Consider the following 14,764-nt stretch of genomic DNA (forward strand, 5'->3'; position numbering starts at 1 on the left):
CACTTTTTTTTTTTTTAATATTAGGAAAGATAAAAGACTATTTTGCAGTGTTTAGATTGTTCTGTTATGGATGCACATAGAATTTGGTAACTTACTGTTTCCACATCCCTGAGAGGCACATGTTAGAATTTCATTTTAATACAGCTGCTTCTTTTAGGCATAGCTTTAGAATATGACTCCAGCATTTGTGAATTATAGTAAGTATTACTATGGTGCTTCATACATTGTAAAACACGATTTTCCTATTATATTATTCACCCCCCTAACTTGGTAAGTGATGTGTTATGATTCTTATTCTCATTTTCCAGTCAGCTGTTGTGTGGAGAGTGTAAGCCACTGATCTTAGGTCACAGAGCTGTGGCGAGCAGGGTGGGGGGCTGAGTCAAGTCACGTGCCATTCCCTGTGTCTCTACAGCCGTTCTCACTAAGGGCTCTCACAGTTTTTCTTTTCTTTATTTTTCCTAAAGTATTTTTTATTTTGATTATTATTCTTACATGTTTCAACAAAACAACCAACCAATCAACCAAAGCATGGGCATTGTAAGAGCCAGAAATGAAGACCCAAAAGACAGACCGCAGAACGCGCCCTGGTCCTTGCCCCAAATGGCCAGCTCTCACCCACCCCTCTGGCTAGAGCGCGTCCCGGTCCTTGCCCCACACAGCCAGCTCTCACCCCCGCCCCCTCTGGTTTGATTCCGCTCCACTGCAGGTGCTGAGCACTTCAGTTTAAACATCTGGAAACTTTCCTAAATGTGTATGGGAGATCTCCAACTTCCCCCTGTCCTTACGTGGGGCCCACAGTTCTCCCTAAAGTAGTGTATGGATTTGAATAGGACATAATCCTTGTCCCTATTTTATGATATTTCTTTTTATTTAGTCATTCTGCAAATATTTATTGCGTACCTTCTATGCTCTAGGCTCTGTGCGGGGCTCAGTGAGAGAATGGGGAAAGAGGTGGGCACGATGCTGGGATCTGCACTCACACAGCCCTTCACTGTCCAGTACAGTGGTTGCTATTCACATGTGGCCCTTTAATAAAAATTAAAATTAAGTAAAATGGAAAATTTGGTTCCTCAGTCTCAGATTTCCAGTGCCCAGTGGCCACATGTGGCTGGGCAGACGAGCAGCCCATCCTCATAGGCAAGGCTACTACAGAGAACTGAAGTGGGGAAGAGTAAGATCCACACAGAAAACGTATTTCAGGGGGAGTTGGGAGGTGTGTCACAGCCACCTTGTCTGAGTGGCTGGAGGGACAGGGGATCTGACAGATGCCCTATTGCTTGGCCTTACTACTTCATGCTTCGTCCACTGTGATACCCTGGTCATTACTCCTTTTCCTGCAGTCCTTCCTCTGCATTGCTGCCTGACTAATCTTCCCAAAAACAATCATTTGATCTCTGCCTCCAGCAGAGTGAAACCCAGGCCCCTCAGGGCTCACTATAATCAGGCTCAGTGGACTCATCCTCTCTCTTGCCACTTCCTCTCTCTAAACTACCCCTTAACAACAGAAAATGGGGTTATGAATATCAGACCTGCTGCCCCCCACATCCGTTCTGTGGAATAACACCTAAATTATAAGGATGTCCACAGGATCAAATAAATAGATGTTTTTTAGAATGTTATTGAGTTAAAACAGGAGAAGACAGAGTGTGATTATAGGGAGCTGAGATAGGGTCACAGTAGATGATCTAAGCCAAAATGAAGAACTTAGGACACACGAAGCCGAGTCACGCAGAGGAGCCATGTGAGGTGTCATCTCCACCCTCCCCAGAGAGAAGGCTGCGGACCTAGGGCAGGAGGCTGAAGAGAAGCTTAGGGACCCAAGCAGGAAAGTGAAGATATTTTGGAAGAAATACATAAATTTGGAAACAAAGAATGGTTGATTGAAAGAAGCACATATAAGAAGTATTTTCATCTAAATTAGTGATTTTTCAACTGACGTGTGGTGAGAGGATCTTAGGTGTGCTGAGAAAAATTTTAAAGATTAAGTTATTTTAGAAAGAAGTTCAAAGCACAGTAAGTATATTCACTTTTTTACTCTGTTTTTTGATCAACATAATTTAAGTGTACCACGAAGCTATAAGTTTAAGTGCACCGTGAGATAAGAAAGGATGAACCACTGCTCTAAATGAACTTAAACTAAGAGGCCTACATTTTACACACATACAAAACTTAGGAACATAGGCATTCTCAATAAGATGTCATTGTAGTTTTCTTTCAGACTATATGAGACAGACAAAACTAGTGTACCGAATTATGGAGTGTCCTCCATTTGTGACTCACTGCCACGATTTTTAATATTTTCTTGATGCCAAGTGTGGTGGCTAATCCCAGCACTCTGGGAGGCTGAGGCAGGAGGATCCCTTGAGCTCAAGTGTTCAAGGCCAGCTTGGGCAGGAGCGGGTGCCTGTAGACCCAGGTACTTGGGAGGCTGAGGCAAGAGGATCACTTGAGCCCAAGAGTTTGAGGTTACTGTGAGCTAGGCTGATACCATAATACTCTATCTAGGGTGACAGAGTGAGACTCTGTCTCAAAAACAAAAAAAACCAAATTCTTTTTTTTTTTGAGAGAGAGTTTCACTTTGTCACCCTCGGTAGAATGGGGTGGCATCACAGCTCACAGCAACCTCAAACTCTTGGGCTTAAGCAATTCTCTTGCCTCAGCTTCCTAAGTAGCTGGGACTATAGGCACCCACCACAACACCCAGCTATTTTTGTTGTTGTTGTAGTTATTGTTGTCTGGCAGGCCTGGGCTGGATTCGAACCTGCCAGCTCCAGTGTATGTGGCTGGCATCCTAGTTGCTGAGCTGCAGGCGCCAAGCTCTAAATACTTTCTTGAATGCAACTCACTCTCTTCTTTAAATATAGTTTAAGAAGAAATTTGTCCTAAGCAATAATATTTGTGAGATCTCAGGTTTAACACAGGAATTTTACTTTTTCTAATACTTATTAAGATAAACATGATTTTGAAAAGAGTTCTTCAAATACCCCTGGAAATCATTCCATTTCTGAGTTGGGCTGTATATATTTATATTGTGGGAAATACTTGGGTTAAGTATTTGATCAATTATTCTAGGCTTTAAACCCTGAGGTAGAAGACATTTGACACGGCCTTTCCTATTTCCAGTTTGGAACATGAGGACTGGGCTGTGTGCCACTCCCCCTGCCTGTGGTGGGCTGGGTGCTCTGAACAGTGGAGTGGGGACAGACAGGAGGCCACAGGCGCTGGGCGCAAGCCAGCAGCCAACAGCAGCAGTGGCGCTGTCCTTCCCATGGCCAGTGAGGTAAGGGACTAACGTTACAAGGAACATGGGACTTCGCACCTGCCTGCTGTGGTTCTCAGTCCTTTTCTAGGGAATAAACAACTGTGAAGGCTTGCGGGGAGCCTCCCTCGTCTGCTGGATGGGCTGGTCAGAGTCTGGGTTTTTAGGGGGTTGCGGGGGGGCTGCAGGGGCATCCAGTCTCATTGGTGACAGGCCATCTTCTTTGTCTAGTCCACAACTCCAGATGCTCTGGGGAGGTGGCAGAAGGCCAGTGGGGGTGGGACGCTGAGAATCTCCTGTTAGCAATGCATAGAAACCAGCATGCCCTGACCGTGTCCCTGGGAATGACACAGGAGATCGTTGGAGCTGGACAGTGTTTGCCTGCACAAAGGGGAGAAGGCTCCGGCTCCCCAAACCACGGGTTTCCTTTAAGTCTTCTGCCACCTCCCTCCCCTTTACTGCGCCTGAGTGCTTGGAAAGCCCGCATCAAAGCACTTTGCTGGTGAAAGCCCCTTCCAGATACTGTTAAGGCGTCAATGAGCAAGCAGACACCAGGGCTAGAAGGAAGGGAGTCAAAGACAACCCCACAGTGGCATTTTCCAGGATTCAATCAGTTCTGATGCTGGAAAGGAGGACCTTGAGGAAGCAAAGTATAGCTGTGTGGGAACGGGGAGGGGTGGCTGCCCTCTGCTTGCTGTCTGGACTCCATGGCAGGACTGCAAGGCCTTTCTCTGAATCCTTGTGTCCGAGAACAGTGGAGAGAGGAAAATAGAAAGACGGAGTTGGGGAGGTGGCAGTGGAGGTGAACCTCCTGTAGGGGATAGGTGCCTGGGCCACGTGTGGGTGGCTTCATGAGGACGGCTCTTCATGGTGCATTTCTGGTCTGCGTGTCCTCCTGTGGGGGTGCAAGCCCACCCAGTGGTGAAGGAGCCTCTGTAGGCATGTTTTTCTAAGGAGGGCAGCCCCAGACCCCTAGCTGTGTCTGAAAGGGGCTGCCTTCTCCTGGGATTTGCCCAACTTGCTTTCTCTCTAGGAGACATTTGTTTTGTTTGTTTCCTAACATCCAGCTTCCACTTCTGGTTTTTAATTATATCCGAATCTCTCTTTTTTATTAAATCATAGCTGTGTACATTAATTGTATCCAAATCTTATTAGCCATTTTCCCCAGAACTATAATGAATGATTTTGTTCTTTGTTGATTTTGAGTTTTATTATGAATACACGTCATGGAGGATTCCTTGGTCTGACAATGGCCTTGTCACTCAACTTGGATGTTTATGTGGCACATTTAAAACCTTGCCACCACTCTCTGAGTGCTATGATGCTGGCTGTTTGTAAAATGAAGCACCTCCATCTGAATCAAACACTTGATCTTCCTGGGCTTGGCAAACAAACCATCAGCCACTCAGAACCCAGACAGGAAAGTGGCAGATGATTCAAGCTTCATCAAGAACAAGTCATGCCAAAGTAACTTCATTTCTGGTCTTGATGGGATTACAATACAGAGGATGCAGTGGAAATAGCCTCTCAGGATTTCACTGAGGCAGCTGACATCGCTTCGGTCACTCTTTGATAATATGAAACAACGAGGTCTGAGTGACAGTAAAATTAAGCTACGAGTAGCTGGTGGACAGATCTTTTTTTTTTTTTAATTTAATTTTTTTTTATTAAATCATAGCTGTGTACATTGATATGATCATGGGGCATCATTCACTAGCTTCACAGACCGTTTACCAAATTTCACATATACCCTTGTAAGATGCACCGCTGGTATAATACCCACCTCCCCCCTCCCTCCCCTCCCTTTCCCCTATTCTTAGGTTGTAACTGGCTTATAGCTTTCATGTGAAAACCCTAAATTAGTCTCATAGTAGGGCTGAGTACATTGGGTACTTTCTCTTCCATTCTTGAGATACTTTACTAAGAAGAATATGTTCCAGCTCCATCCATGTAAACATGAAAGAGGTAAAGTCTCCATCTTTCTTTAAGGCTGCATAATATTCCATGGTGTACATGTACCACAATTTATTAATCCATTCGTGGATCGATGGGCAATTGGGCTTCTTCCATGACTTAGCAATTATGAATTGAGCTGCAATAAACATTCTGGTACAAATATCTTTGTTATGATGTGCTTTTTGGTCTTCTTGGTATATGCCCAGTAGAGGGATTACAGGATTGAATGGCAGATCTATTTTTAAATCTCTAAGTGTTCTCCATATCTCTTTCCAAAAGGAATGTATTAATTTGCATTCCCACCAGCAGCGCAAAAGTGTTCCCTTTTCTCCACATCCGCGCCAACATCTCTGGTCTTGGGATTTTGTGATATAGGCTAGTCTCACTGGAGTTAGATGGTATCGCAAAGTAGTTTTGATTTGCATTTCCCTGATGATTAAAGATGATGAGCATTTTTTCTTTTTTTTGTAGAGAATGAGTCTCACTTTATTGCCCTTGGTAGAGTGCCATGGCATCACACAGCGATGAGCATTTTTTCATATGTTTGAAGGCCGCGCGCCTGTCTTCTTCAGAGAAGTTTCTCTTCAAATCCCTTGCCCAGCCTGCGATGGGATCCCTTGTTCTATTTATGCTAATGCGTTTGAGTTCTCTGTGGATTCTGGTTATTAAACCTTTGTCGGAAACATAACCTGCAAATATCTTCTCCCATTCTGAGGGCTGTTTGCTTGCTTTACTTACTGTGTTCTTTGCTGTGCAAAAGCTTTTTAGTTTGATCAAGTCCCAGTAGTGTATTTTTGAAGCTGCTTCAATTGCCTGGGGGGTCCTCCTCATAAAATACTCACCCAGCCCGATTTCTTCAAGGGTTTTCCCTGCACTCTCCTCTAGTATTTTTATAGTTTCACATCTTAAGTTTAAATCTTTGATCCAGTGAGAGTCTATCTTAGTTAATGGTGAAAGGTGTGGGTCCACTTTCAGTCTTCTACAGGTTGCCAGCCAGTTCACCCAGCACCATTTGTTAAATAGGGAATCTTTTCCCCACTGAATGTTTTTAATTGGCTTGTCAAAGATTAAATAACGGTAAGTAGCTGGATTCATCTCTTGGTTCTCTATTCTGTTCCAGACATCTACTTCTCTGTTTTTGTGCCAATACCATGCTGTTTTGATCACTACCGATTTGTAGTATAGTCTGAGGTCTGGTAGCATAATTCCTCCTGCTTTGTTTTTATTTCTGAGTAATGTCTTGGCTATTCGAGGTTTTTTTCTGATTCCATATAAAATGAAGTATTGTTTTTTTCAAGATCTTTAAAGTATGACAGTGGAGCTTTAATAGGGATTGCATTGAAATTATATATTGCTTTGGGTAGTATAGACATTTTAACAATGTTGATTCTTCCCAGCCATGAGCATGGTATGTTTTTCCATTTGTTAATATTTTCAGCTATTTCTTTTCTTAGAGTTTCATAGTTCTCTTTATAGAGATCTTTCATGTCCTTTGTTAGATAAATTCCCAAATATTTCATCTTCTTTGGCACTACTGTGAATGGGATAGAGTCTTTAACTGTTTTTTCAACTTGACTGTTGTTGGTATATATAAAGGCTACCGATTTATGAATGTTGATTTTGTAACCTGAGACGCTGCTGTATTCCTTGATCACTTCTAAGAGTTTTGTAGTAGAGTCCCTAGTGTTTTCCAGATACACTATCATATCATCCGCAAAGAACGAAAGTTTGATCTCTTCTGACCCTATATGGATACCCTTGATCGTCTTTTCTTCCCTAATTGCAGTGGCTAAAACTTCCATTACAATGTTAAAAAGCAATGGAGACAATGGGCAGCCTTGTCTGGTTCCTGATCTGAGTGGAAATGATTCCAATTTCACTCCATTCAATATGATATTGGCTGTGGTTTTGCTGTAGATGGTCTCTATCAGTTTAAGAAATGTCCCTTCTATACCAATTTTCTTAAGTGTTCTGATCATGAAGGGATGCTGGATATTATCAAAAGCTTCTTCTGCATCAATTGAGGGAATCATATGGTCTTTGTTTTTTAATTTGTTTATGTGCTGGATTACATTTATAGATTTACGTATATTGAACCAGCCTTGAGACCCTGGGATAAAACCGACTTGGTCATGATGTATAATTTGTTTGATGTGTTGCTGGATTCTGTTTGTTAGGATCTTGTTGAATATTTTTGCATCTATATTCATTAGTGATATCGGTCTATAATTTTCTTTTCTTGTTGGGTCTTTTCCTGGTTTGGGGATCAGGGTGATGTTTGCTTCATAGAATGTGTTAGGTAGTCTTCCTTCTTTTTCTACCTTTTGGAACAGGTTGAGTAATATAGGTACTAATTCCTCTTTAAAGGTTTGGTAGAATTCTGATGTGAAACCATCTGGTCCTGGGCTTTTCCTTTTAGGGAGGTTTTGTATGGTTGATGCTATTTCTGAACTTGATATGGGCCTGTTCAACATTTCCACTTGATTCTGGCTAAGTCTTGGAAGGTGACATGCTTCCAAGTATTGGTCAATTTCCTTCAGATTTTCATATTTCTGAGAATAAAGTTTCTTGTAATATTCATTAAGGATTTTTTTGATTTCTGAGGAGTCTGTTGTTATTTCGTCTTTGTTGTTTCTGATTGATGAGATTAGAGATTTTATTCTTTTTTTCCTGATTAGGTTGGCCAAAGGTTTATCTATTTTATTGACCTTTTCGAAAAACCAGCTTTTTGATTTATCTGTTGTATTATTCTTTTGTTTTCAATTTCATTTAATTCTGGTCCAATTTTGGTTATTTCTTTTCTTCTACTGGGTTTGGGGTTGGAATGTTCTTCCTTTTCCAGTTGCTTGAGTTTCCCATTAAGTTGTTAACTTCCTCTCTTTCCGTTCTCTTGAGGAAGGCTTGCAGTGCTATAAATTTCCCTCTTAGAACTGCCTTTGCAGTGTCCCAGAGGTTCTGATAGTTCGTGTCTTCATTGTTGTTTTGTTCCAAAAAATTGGCGATTTCTTTCTTAATCTCATCTCTGACCCAGCTATCATTCAGCAAAAGGTTATTTAACTTCCATGTTTTTGTATGAGTATGCAGATTCCTGTTGTTACTCAGCACAAGTTTTATTCCGTGGTGGTCCGAGAAGATGCATGGAATAATTTCTATTCCTTTAAATTTACTGAGGTTAGACTTGTGACCTAAGATGTGATCGATTTTGGAGTAAGTTCCATGGGCTGATGAGAAGTATGTGTATTCAGTTTCGTTGGGATGAAATGTTCTGTAGATGTCTGCTAAATCCAAATGTTGGATGGTTAGGTTTAAATCTAAGATTTCTTTGCTTAGCTTCTTGTTGGAGGATCAATCCAACACTGCCAAAGGAGTGTTGAAATCTCCGACGATTATGGAGCTGGAGGAAATCAAATTGCTCATGTCTGTTAGAATTTCTCTTATAAATTGAAGTGCATTCTGGTTGGGTGCATAGATATTAATAATTGAGATCTCATCATATTGAGTATTATCCTTAACAAATATGAAGTGACCATTGTTGTCCTTCCTTACTTTTGTTGGTTTAAAGCCTATTGTATCTGCAAATAAAATTGCAAAACCTGCTTTTTTCTGATTACCATTTGCCTGAAATATGGACGACCATCCTTTCACTCTGAGTCTGTATTTGTCTTTTAAGTTAAGATGTGACTCTTGTATGCAACAAATATCTGGCCTGAGTTTTTGTATCCAATCAGCTAACCTATGCCTCTTTAGAGGACAGTTTAAGCCGTTCACATTAATGGAGAATATTGATAAGTCTGGTGAAGTTTGGGTATCGAGGTTTTCAAAAGTCCAGGGGGCATTTGAAATCCTTTTGCCAGTGTGGAAATTGGAGTTTGATCCAAAGTTTCTGAGTGAGTTTACTTTTGTGATATAGGATTGGTTTGGTCATTATGGAGGATAGGTCTGAGAATATCCTGAAGAGCTGGTTTGGTTATGGCGAATTTCTTCAACATATGAATGTCATTAAAGTATTTAATTTCTCCATCATAAATGAAACTCAGTTTAGCTGGATACAAGATCCGGGGTTGATAGTTATTTTGCTTTAGGAGATTAAAAGTCGGTGACTACCCTCTTCTGGCTTGAAAAGTTTCAGCAGAGTGATCTGCAGTCATTCTAATATTCTTCCCTTTGAAGGTAATGGTTTTCTTTCTCCTGGCAGCTTTGAGGATTTTCTCCTTCATATTAACTTTAGTGAAGTTAATTATGATATGTCTGGGGGATGTCTTATTGGGGTTGAGTCGTGCTGGGGTTCTGAAGCTGTCCGCTATCTGAATTTCAGAATCTCTAGGCATGTCTGGAAAATTCTCTTTCATAATTTCATGCAGAAGGGCCTCTGTGCCCAGAGAGGCCACTTCATCTGTTTCTGGAACTCCTATGATTCGGACATTCGCCTTCTTCGAATTATCCCATAGCTCTCTGAGAGAATGATCCATTTTTGCTCTCCATTTCTCTTCCTCTTTGAGAGTTTGGGAGCGTTCAAAGGCTTTATCTTCGATGTCAGAAATCCTTTCTTCTGCTTGCTCCATTCTGTTGCTGAGGGATTCTACTGTATTTTTCATATCTTTGAGGGCTGCAAATTCTTGCTTCAGTGTGTCTAAGTCTTTGGTGGTTTTGTCTTTAAATTCGTTAAATTCTTGAGACAACTTTTGAATTTCTCCTTGAATTCCTAATTCCACTTTGTTAATCTTGTCTGCAATCCAAATTCTGAATTCGATTTCTGACATCTCAGCCAGTTGTTTATGAATGGGATCTTCAATTGCATCTGCCATATCTTTCCTTGGGGGAGTTGATCTATTCTGGTTATTCATGTTACCAGAGTTTTTCCGCTGATTCCGTCCCATGGTTGTTTTACTCCCTCTGATTTTTTCCCCTGGAGCTTTGTTGAGGGCCTGTACAGTGTTGTGGCCTGAGAAACTGGGGCCCTGTCTGGTGTGGTGGGGCTAAGTGGTTCTGTCTTGTTTTCAGCTGGTTTCTGTTCCACCCTAGTGAAACAGATACTTTGGATTGAAGTCTCAGCTGTGGAGAAATATCAGCAATTAAGTCACCCCGCCCCCCACTGGCAAAGAATTGGAAATGAAAAACCAAACCTTCCTACCACCGTGCACGCAGGGCACCACCTGATTTGTCATGAGGCTATTGGTTCAGTTTAAAAAGGTTCAAATCAATTGTCTCAGTCTGCACCTGTCTTGTGTGAGAGAGTTTAAGAGGTCTCTGGGAACTGGATCACAGGGGTCTGGTGACTACTCTGGTGTGGCTTACTCCAGTGCTGCATGGAGTCAGGAGAAGCCACCCAGCCTATAAATCAGTCTGGGAAGGTTGCTGCCTCCTTCCCCACCTTGCACCACTTCACACCCGGTCACTGATAGCCCTGCAGTTGGCTGACCCAGTTGCCTGTAGTGAATCGGTACTCCAGGAGTTTGCACCTGCCTGAATCACAAGGAAGTCTGCCAGGCCGCTGCACTCTGCCTCTCTCCAGCAGGAGGAGGTGAGGCCTGACAACCTCGGGCACTTGATGAGGTTGAGGGGTTTTCACTCAGGTCCAGTCTCGCCCTTGATTAATGTTACTGACAGAACAGAACAGAACAACTCTGCGGTTCCCCTGCAGGAGAGAAGCTGAATTGAGTTCCAAATCAGCTTGTCTTTGCTCTTGTATTGTCTATAGGCTAACGATCCCCTGAGGGCCAGGTGCGTCTTAGGTTTAGTAAAGCGGACCTGTGGGTCAGCCCCGCCCTGGGAGTTTCCCTGGTTTGCAAATTGGAGTTGCCTCAGGCAAACTCAGAGTCTCTGGTTGCCCAGGGAGACAGGGGCTGTGGCTTCAGAATATTCGGTAGTGAGCTGTATTGCTAGCAAAAGAGGGCTGCTGCTCCATGGCTCAGGCAACTGCTGCTCCAGTGCAGCTCCCCTCTGGACAACCGTCCTCTCTCCACTCCCGTACCCCAGAGTCTGCACCGACCGGCTGCAGCCTAGCACTGTCCACACCCCTTGAGCAATCGCCCAAGAGTCTGGACCCCTGGGGGACAGGCCTCCAGACCTTGGAGCGAGAGCAGAGGGGAGCGTGGGGAGCGCTGGGAGCCTGGGGTTGTGGGCAGAGAACACACACAGCTTTACACAGTTTTATGCCTGGCCGTATTGTCACCAAAAGATCGCTGTCGCACTGTGCCTCAGGGAACTGCCACTCTGGTGCAGTCCCCTCTCCGCCGACCGACCGGGACTGGCCTCCAGACCCCAGTGTGAGCGAAGGGGAGTGCTAGGAGCTCAGAATTCCAGGTAGAGACTATATACAGTTTATACAGTTTTATGCCTGGGAGGACGCCGTGGCACCCTAGTAGGGGAGGTAGGTCCAGTTTTTAGAGGGTGTCTCCCGTGGAGTGTAGTGGGAGGATCTTTGAATTCTGCCCGGTTGATTGTGGGGCACTCTGAGCCGTTCTCATGGGGGAGGGGACTCCCATCTGCTTGGTGATGGATTTTGTACCTTTTGTTTGTATCCTTGTGGTCGCAGCTCGCCTCAGTGGGGTTGATGTGCGTTCTACAACCTTCTCTCTTAGTGCAGCTCAAATCCACCAGGTTACTTGCTGAATTTTTGTCCTTTACCTCTCCTTCTGGACGGGAGCCTCTGTGGAAAGCTGGCTTCAGTCAGCCATCTTGTCTCCTCCCCGACGCCAGACTTTTCAACTGAAACCGTGCAGGCAGACAGCGGCCTGCGTGCGGCGGAGGCAGGCCGGTACCACCGGCAAGGCGGTGGCCACCGCAGCTGAGGCTGCTGAGGGGGCAGTTGTGGCTGTCGGCACGGCAGCCCAAGTCTGGTTGACAGATCAATGTCAACTTGAACTCAAGGAGAAGCGTGTGGTCTGTGACGCAGCCTTCTGTCTCTTACTGTCATGCTTAACTTCTATCTCTGACTTAGTAAAGACATGAACGGCCACTGCTCCAGGAGACAGAAACAAGATCCCACGTGATGACCTCAGGCTGTATAATATGGCAAACCCATAAAGATTCAATTCAACAAAAATAGATGTCAGATCCTGTACTGGGGTTCAAAAATTCAACTTCTAAAGGACAGGATGGGAGAGTCCCGGCTTCAGGAGGTGGGCCAGCACAGTGACAGGGCTGCCAGGACACTGCACTGGAAATGCAGGCCACAGATGATGCTCTTCACCATCCAGGTCACTCGGAGACCCTTATGTGTAATCCAAGGGTGGGTACCCATGACAAAGTTCATGGTGATCACTGAGTCACATCCCAGGTGACATGTGAAATGGGGGACACTAAACCCCACAAAAGGGAAGCTTATGGAGACCCACATAAGAGTTGCTCTCAGAGAGCTAACAAGCCATTATGAAAAGATGAATTAGCTTTGTTCTAATAGGACAGCAAATGTAAATTTAAGGGGGGTAGATTTCTGCTACAAATAAGAAAGACCTTTCTAGTAGTTATGGCTGTACAAGACAGAAGGTGCTCTCTTGAGTGGTGATGGGCTCCCCATTACTGGAAGTGCTCACGAAGAGCCTGGAGAGCTCTCTATGCTGCTGTTACAAAAGGATTCCAAGTCAGAAGGGAGCTTGGATTCTCACATGCCTTAATTTTTATTTATTTATTTATTTTTATTAAATCATAGCTGTGTACATTAATGCAATTATGGGGTACAATGTGCTAGTTTTATGAACAATTTGAAATACTTTCATCAGACTTGTTAACATGGCCTTCACCACATTTTCTTAGTTATTGTGTTAAGATATTTATATTCTACCCTTAGTAGATTTAACATGTACCCTTGTAAAATGCACCGTAGGTGTGGTCCCACCAATTACCCTCCCTCTACCCATCCTTTCCCCTTCCCTCCCCTCCCTCTCCTCTTTCCCCTTCATCTTGGGCTAAAAATATGGAATGCTTCATGAATTTGCATGTCATCCTTGTGCAGGGGCCATGCCAATCTTCTCTGTATCATTCTAGTTTTAGTATATGTGCTGCCAAAGTGAGCACCCTTAATTTTTAACAGTCCAAGAGGTGTTATGGCTCGTAATAGTCCTTAAGCACTTTAGACAAAAGGTGACAAGGAAGAAAAACAAGGTTCACAGTATTTCGGTTTACTCTGGATAGCACCAGTGATACACAGGGGCTTCTGAGTTGGCAAAATAAACAGTGCTCTCTTGAACGTCCCCAAGGTTTTTTTTTGTCTCTGAATGACCCCTACTTCAAGCTGCTTTAGTTTGAAATGCTGGCAGTCAGCTGAGATCATGAACAATCTGCATAGAACACAAGAAATCTTCATTCTTCCACTGACAGTGAAATGGAAGGAAGTCAATGAATTTCTAAGTACATATGTTTCCAAAGGCCATCATTCCTAGTCAACAAAAATTCAACTGTATAATTGCAGAAGCAATTACATAAATAAATGTACACTGCTGTGGTATGAGTTTCGAGACAGTTATACAGACATTTTTTCCCCAGGCATTAGTTTCCCTTGCTGAGCAACTAGGCCCTCTCTAGTTGAGTAAGGGTGATTGGTTGTACAGACCACAGGCCAGTCTAAATGGATAGCAGCATGCCCCGTCTTGTATATTCCTGGGCTGGACATAATTACTGAGTCGCTTAAAAAATATCCTAAGTATTCCACCTCGGCAGCCATTAGAGTTTCCAGTGGCTGTCAGCAGCCATGGCTCTGTGCTACTGCACAGCCATGGGTCTCAAAAAGAGCCACAAGGTGACCAAGAATGTGAGCAAACTGAGGCATAGCCACCACCGTGGGTGCCTCATCAAACACACCAAGTTCATGCGGGACATGATCCAAGAAGTGTGTGGCTTTGCCCCATATGAGCAGCGTGCCATGGAGTTGCTCAAGGTCTCCAAGGACAAACGGGCCATCAAATTCATCAAGAGAAGAGTGGGGACACACATCGTGCTAACAGGATGCAGCAGGAGCTGAGCAATGTCCTGGGTGGCATGAGGAGAGCAGCTGCCAAGAAGGACTGAATGCCCCTCCCCTCTGTGTACAATAAAACCCTTATAGATAAAAAAAAAAATGTCCTAAGTATTATACAAACCCTGCAATTTTCTACCCACTGAAGTGCCAGGACAGAATAGCCCAAAGCTATTTCTTCCTTACTGACCCCTGGATAGGGTATAGAACACAACAGGGAATCTCCAAATCTTTGCCTAAGAGTGGAAAAGCAGCCAGAAATCTGGGTCCAAGTAGAAGATGTGAGGTGAGGGCAAAGGGCATGTTATAAAACATGGCGGCAACTTCTGTGATTTACGCATGGTTGATATTCAATAAATATCAAAAATTTACCAAGAATGGGCAGAAATCAGGAGAGAATACAGTTCTTTATGAGCAAATTGAGGTGAAGGCAAAAGAGATGCTTATGCACGGATGGGACCTCTTGGCTCCTAGAGGTCGCCTATTCTAGCTCTGGTCAGCCATCTGCTTTCTATGCCTATGATCAGCACCTGACTCTGGGTTGAATTTTTTTGGAAATTCTCCCAGGTCTGTGACCTTGATATCCAGTTACT

At 43.7% G+C, this 14,764-nt stretch overlaps 1 protein-coding gene, 1 non-coding gene and 1 pseudogene across 6 annotated transcripts in view; 1 reads left to right on the forward strand and 2 right to left on the reverse strand.

Annotated features, from left to right (window-relative positions):
• The window catches only part of BACH2 (BTB domain and CNC homolog 2), a 431,172-nt gene that overhangs the window by 74,341 nt on the left and 342,067 nt on the right, over positions 1-14,764 (reverse strand). The window lies entirely within an intron of this gene.
• LOC128586901 (U6 spliceosomal RNA) lies at positions 13,128-13,234 on the reverse strand. The gene has a single exon (XR_008380359.1). It is a non-coding gene; the product is annotated as a U6 spliceosomal RNA (small nuclear RNA).
• On the forward strand, positions 13,817-14,224 carry LOC128586265 (60S ribosomal protein L36-like; annotated as a pseudogene).

The sequence above is a fragment of the Nycticebus coucang genome, chromosome 5 (assembly GCF_027406575.1).
Source record: "Nycticebus coucang isolate mNycCou1 chromosome 5, mNycCou1.pri, whole genome shotgun sequence".
Taxonomy (NCBI): Eukaryota; Metazoa; Chordata; class Mammalia; order Primates; family Lorisidae; genus Nycticebus; species Nycticebus coucang.